General features: G+C 36.9%; 1 non-coding gene across 1 annotated transcript; it reads left to right on the plus strand.

The window, feature by feature from the left end:
* Positions 1 to 2,725: 2,725 nt before the first annotated feature.
* Positions 2,726 to 2,797, plus strand: TRNAQ-UUG (transfer RNA glutamine (anticodon UUG)). Its single transcript has one exon. It is a non-coding gene; the product is annotated as a tRNA-Gln (tRNA).
* Positions 2,798 to 5,947: the final 3,150 nt, after the last annotated feature.

Below are 5,947 nucleotides of genomic sequence, written 5' to 3' on the forward strand. Positions count from 1 at the left end.
CATTTCAGCACATCATAAAAGTACATGCTTAATAAATACCTGACAAAGTTAAACATGATTCAAAATGAGACTGATTTTCATGTATCAAGACCATCCAGAGAGAGCTTTTGGAGTTCCCAAAACTCCAGAGTAAATTAACTCTTATTCAAACAAAATTTTCAATCAAAAGTGTCAGACTTAAAAGAATCTTTTCTGGTCTCCACATCCATAACTGAACAAAGAAAAAACTTCTCTAAATCTGTTTAACTGAAGGAAGCAGTAACCACACTGCCATATATATATATATATATATATATATATATATATATATATATATATATATATATATATATATATATATATATATATATATATATATAAATATATATATATATATATATATATATATATATATATATATATATATATATATATATATATATATATATATATATATCTTTTTTTTTTTCAATAATGGATGGAACTTAGCTCCAAAGGTAATTTTGTTGTTGGAGTGGGACCTCCAGCCATTCTGTCTACTTTTTCCCTTTCTAGACATGTGGTGGTGCATTGGGTAGTGTGGCAACCTTCGTCTTCATCTTTTTGGGTGCAGGCTTGCAAACCTCGTGGAGTAGTTGTGGGGTTTGTTTCTTTGCTGCACCCGACATAGCCATCTGGGCGTAGCTATCTACCCGGGCTGGTGGGTCAGCCAGCATAGCTACACGCTCACTCGGTACCTGGGCTGGTGGACGAGCAGCCTTCCTTTCTTCCATGGCTACAGTCTGCCTAACGACCTGGGGTTGTGGAGCAGCCATCCTTACTACCACCCAGGTTGGTTGGGCAGCCTTCTTTCGTTTCTTTGCTACACCCTTCTGGTTGGGCTGGTTGGGCAACCTTCTTTTTCCTCTTCTTCGATACAACCTGCCAACCGAATTCGTCTGCTGGTGGGTCCGTTTCTTTCATGGATACAACCTCTGTAGCCACTTGGGCTGGCCGGTCAACCTTCGGTTGTAGGTAAAAGTATATATATAGAATAATGTGGTTATCATCAGCAGCTAGAGGCCATTCCTCCCTCCTTGCCTGCAGAGTTCTTGATTTTCTGGAAAGTTCTACGAGATTCTGGTAAGATAAATACCATTGAGAGGACGTTGTTAGGGGACAGTCAGGTTCAGTTTAGAGTTGGTTGTGGGATGGTTCTTTTACTGTGTCGTATCAGCCAGATGGGTATTTCTTTTCACAGTTTTCGTTAAAGTTTGTTTTCTAGAGGCATAATCTAGAGCACTATTTTCCATATGTTTATCATTTTTCTTGTTATAGTTTCATTATAATCATTAGTTTTGTTATTGTTGACTTTCAGATATTTGATGTAATGTTTGTGATTCTCGTGGAAGTGTCTGACATCTTGCTAGAAGACTTTCTGGTCACAATATTTCTGCACTGGGGAGTTGATCGTATTCTTTTAATGCAGGTTTTGTTATTATCTTGCTTTACATTAAGGTCTACTGGAGGTTTTCCCAATGCTGGTTGAACATATGTCCAGCAACAGGAGATGGCGTAAGATACAGTATTGATGAAACTTATCTATCTGTATAACTATCTAAATATCGCTCTATCAATCTATCAATCTAACTATCTATCTATCTATATATCTATCTATCTTTATCTGAAAGTCAACAATAATAAAATCATTGATATATGAAGTATAACAACGTCCTCTCAATGGCAATTATCTCACCAGAATCTTCTAGAACCTTCAAGAAAACTATGAACTCTGCAGGCAAGGAGGGAGGAATGGTCTCCGGCTATTGATAAAACCATATTATTCCATATATATGTTTATATATACATATTTATGTATATATATGAATGTATATATAACGTACAGAATAATGCGGCCATCATCAGTATCGAAGAAAACTGAAAAGATGAGGTCCCACCGAGATTCGAACTCGGATTGCTGGATCCAGAGTCCAGAGTGCTAACCCTTACATCATGGGACCTGATAAGAAAAGATGTGATTTCATCTAAATGTTTTACATATAATCAACCAGAGGCCATTCCTCCCTCCCTGCCTGCAGGGTTCAAGGTTTTCTAGAAGGTTCTCGAAGATTCTGGTAAGATCATTACCTTTGAGAGGTCGTCGTTAGGTGACAGTCAGGTTCACTCTATGGTTGGTGTTTGTAGTTGGTTGTCCGAGGATGTTGTTATACTTGATCAATTTTGTAATTGTTGACTTTCAGGTAGGAAGTACTCATTTACGATGCATCCTTGTACTCACAACAACCTTATGAGTCACTTCAAGATTTATCTTCACTACAACTTTATCTTCACTACACCATTAAGGTTGAAGTCAATGGTCACATTCACTACAACCTCAAGACGACTGGTCTTATACCTAACCCATATTATCACTACATCCATGTACATGTATTTCTTGCAGAATAACGTAGATATCAATGATTACTGTGAAAATTGACATATACAGCCTTACGTATCTATCGATCTATCTAATATCTGTTTTTTACCTATCTATCTATCTACTATCTATCTATCTATCTATGTAAATCAGAAAGTCAACAACAATATCATTAATGATACGTATGACTACGTCCTCTCAATGGCAGTTCCTACCCAGAATCTTCGAGAACCTTCTAGAAAACCTTGAACCCTGCAGGCAGGGAGGGAGGAATGGCCTCTGGTTGATTATATGTAAAACATTTAGATGAAATCACATCTTTTCTTATCAGGTCCCATGGTGTAAGGGTTAGCACTCTGGACTTTGGATCCAGCAATCCGAGTTCGAATCTCGGTGGGACCTCATCTTTTCAGTTTTCTTCGATACTGATGATGGCCACATTATTCTGTACGTTATATATACATTCATATATATACATAAATATGTATATATAAACATATATATGGAATAATATGGTTTTATCAATAGCCGGAGACCATTCCTCCCTCCTTGCCTGCAGAGTTCATAGTTTTCTGGAAGGTTCTAGAAGATTCTGGTGAGATAATTGCCATATACAGGACGTTGTTATACTTCATATATCTATGATTCTATTATTGTTGACTTTCAGATAAAGATAGATAGATAAATAGGTAGATAGATAGTTAGATTGATAGATAGATAGAGCGATATCTAGATAGGTATATAGATAGATAAGTTTCATCAATACTGTATCTTACGCCATCTCCTGTTGCTGGACATATGTTCAACCAGCATTGGGAAAACCTCCAGTAGACCTTAATGTAAAGCAAGATTATAACAAAACCTGCAATAAAAGAATACGATCAACTCCCCAGTGCAGAAATATTGTGACCAGAAAGTCTTGTAGCAAGATGTCAGACGCTTCCACGGGAATCACAAACATTACATCAAATATCTGAAAGTCAACAATAACAAAACTAATGATGATAATGAAACTATAACAACAAAAATGATAAACATATGGAAAATAGTGTTCTAGATTATGCCTCTAGAAAACAAAATTTAACGAAAACTGTGAAAAGAAATACCCATCTGGCTGATACGACACAGTAAAAGAACCATCCCACAACCAACTCTAAACTGAACCTGACTGTCCCCTAACAACGTCCTCTCAATGGTATTTATCTTACCAGAATCTCGTAGAACTTTCCAGAAAATCAAGAACTCTGCAGGCAAGGAGGGAGGAATGGCCTCTGGCTGCTGATGATAACCACATTATTCTATATATATACTTTTACCTACAACCGAAGGTTGACCGGCCAGCCCAAGTGGCTACAGAGGTTGTATCCATGAAAGAAACGGACCCACCAGCAGACGAATTCGGTTGGCAGGTTGTATCGAAGAAGAGGAAAAAGAAGGTTGCCCAACCACCCCAACCAGAAAGGTGTAGCAAAGAAACGAAAGAAGGCTGCCCAACCAACCTGGGTGGTAGTAAGGATGGCTGCTCCACAACCCCAGGTCGTTAGGCAGACTGTAGCCATGGAAGAAAGGAAGGCTGCTTGTCCACCAGCCCAGGTACCGAGTGAGCGTGTAGCTATGCTGGCTGACCCACCAGCCCGGGTAGATAGCTACGCCCAGATGGCTATGTCGGGTGCAGCAAAGAAGCAAACCCCACAACTACTCCACGAGGTTTGCAAGCCTGCACCCAAAAAGATGAAGACGAAGGTTGCCACACTACCCACTGCACCACCACATGTCTAGAAAGGGAAAAGGTGGACAGAATGGCTGGAGGTCCCACTCCAACAACAAAATTACCTTAGGAGCTAAGTTCCATCCATTATTGAAAAAAAAAAAAAAAAATATATATATATATATATATATATATATATATATATATATATATATATATATATATATATATATATATATATATATATATATATATATATATATATATATATATATATATATATATATGTATATATATATATATATATATATATATATATATATATATATATATATATATATATATATATATATATATATATATATATATATATGAATATATATATATATATATGTATATATATATATATATATATATATATATATATATATATATATATATATATATATATATATATATATATATATATATATATATATATATATATATATATATATATATATGTATATATATATACATATATATATATATATATATATATATATATATATATATATATATATATATATATATATATATATATATATATATATATATATATATATATATATATATACATATATATATATATATATATATATATATATATATATATATATATATATATATATATATATATATACATATATATATATATATATATATATATATATATATAAACTACATTGCAACTTACATATATATAGAATCATCAAGCTTCACTATATTACCTTCACTATATTTAAATATAAACAAGGTCTAACCGAGGTTACTTGGTTGAGCAAGACGTGAGAATATCATCAATTGGCCCTCCAGCCCTGGGTTGAAATTGTCGTCCTGACGTGTGTAACTTCGCCTGACCCAATCCACGTCTCCAATGGCTTTCTGTTACTACAAACGGGATTACAAAGGAAAGGCTTCCTTTGTTAGTTTCATGAATACCTTCGTTCAAATGAAGGGAAAGACTATTACTATGAAGCGGTACCTTATCAGCAGGAAAGAGCTGCAGCAACGGTATGAAAGTTACTGCAAGATACATAACGAGCCCGTGGCTTCCAACGTAAACATCGGCCGCCATTTGGGTTCACTCGGCATCATGTGTGACACCAAGATTGGACCCGTTGGGAAACAGGAACGATACTACTCTGGTATCATGTGGCTCGATGGCGCAGGATCACCAACTGAAATGCAAAGAAAATGGAGAAAGCCGCCCAAACGTATCATGAAGGCCGTGCAAGAGAAGATCGAGAGGGATCGGTTGAGAGACGATATCGCTCACAGTATATTGAAATTTATGCCCAAGACTTCACCTGATCTCCAGACACAGCCAGCCACAGAGACCACCAGCCCCGCTTCCCAGACACAGCAAGTCACAGAGACCACCAGCCCCGCTTCCCAGACACAGCAAGTCACAGAGACCACCAGCCCCGCTTCCCAGACACAGCAAGTCACAGAGACCACCAGCCCCGGTCCCCAGACACAACCAGTCACAGAGACCACCAGCCCCGCTCCCCAGACACAGCCAGACACACAGCCCACCAGCCCCGGCCCCCACACTGAGCCACAAGATCCTGATATTGAGAAGACAAATGAATTTCTCGATGATTTTTTGCTTTCACTGGAGAAGAACTGATGAGTTCCTTTTAGACAGAACAAAATGTTAAAAAAGGAATCTATATAAGTTCACTTATGGAGTGAGATCTTTGACGGAGCTGTGCTGCCTATAGCACAGCCTACCAAAGGGTGATCTTTGCTGTCGTGCAGTAACCTCATGAGGGCGGAGTCCGGCTACACTTTCTTTACCG

This window comes from Panulirus ornatus, chromosome 42 (assembly GCF_036320965.1).
Source record: "Panulirus ornatus isolate Po-2019 chromosome 42, ASM3632096v1, whole genome shotgun sequence".
In the NCBI taxonomy this organism is placed as follows: domain Eukaryota; kingdom Metazoa; phylum Arthropoda; class Malacostraca; order Decapoda; family Palinuridae; genus Panulirus; species Panulirus ornatus.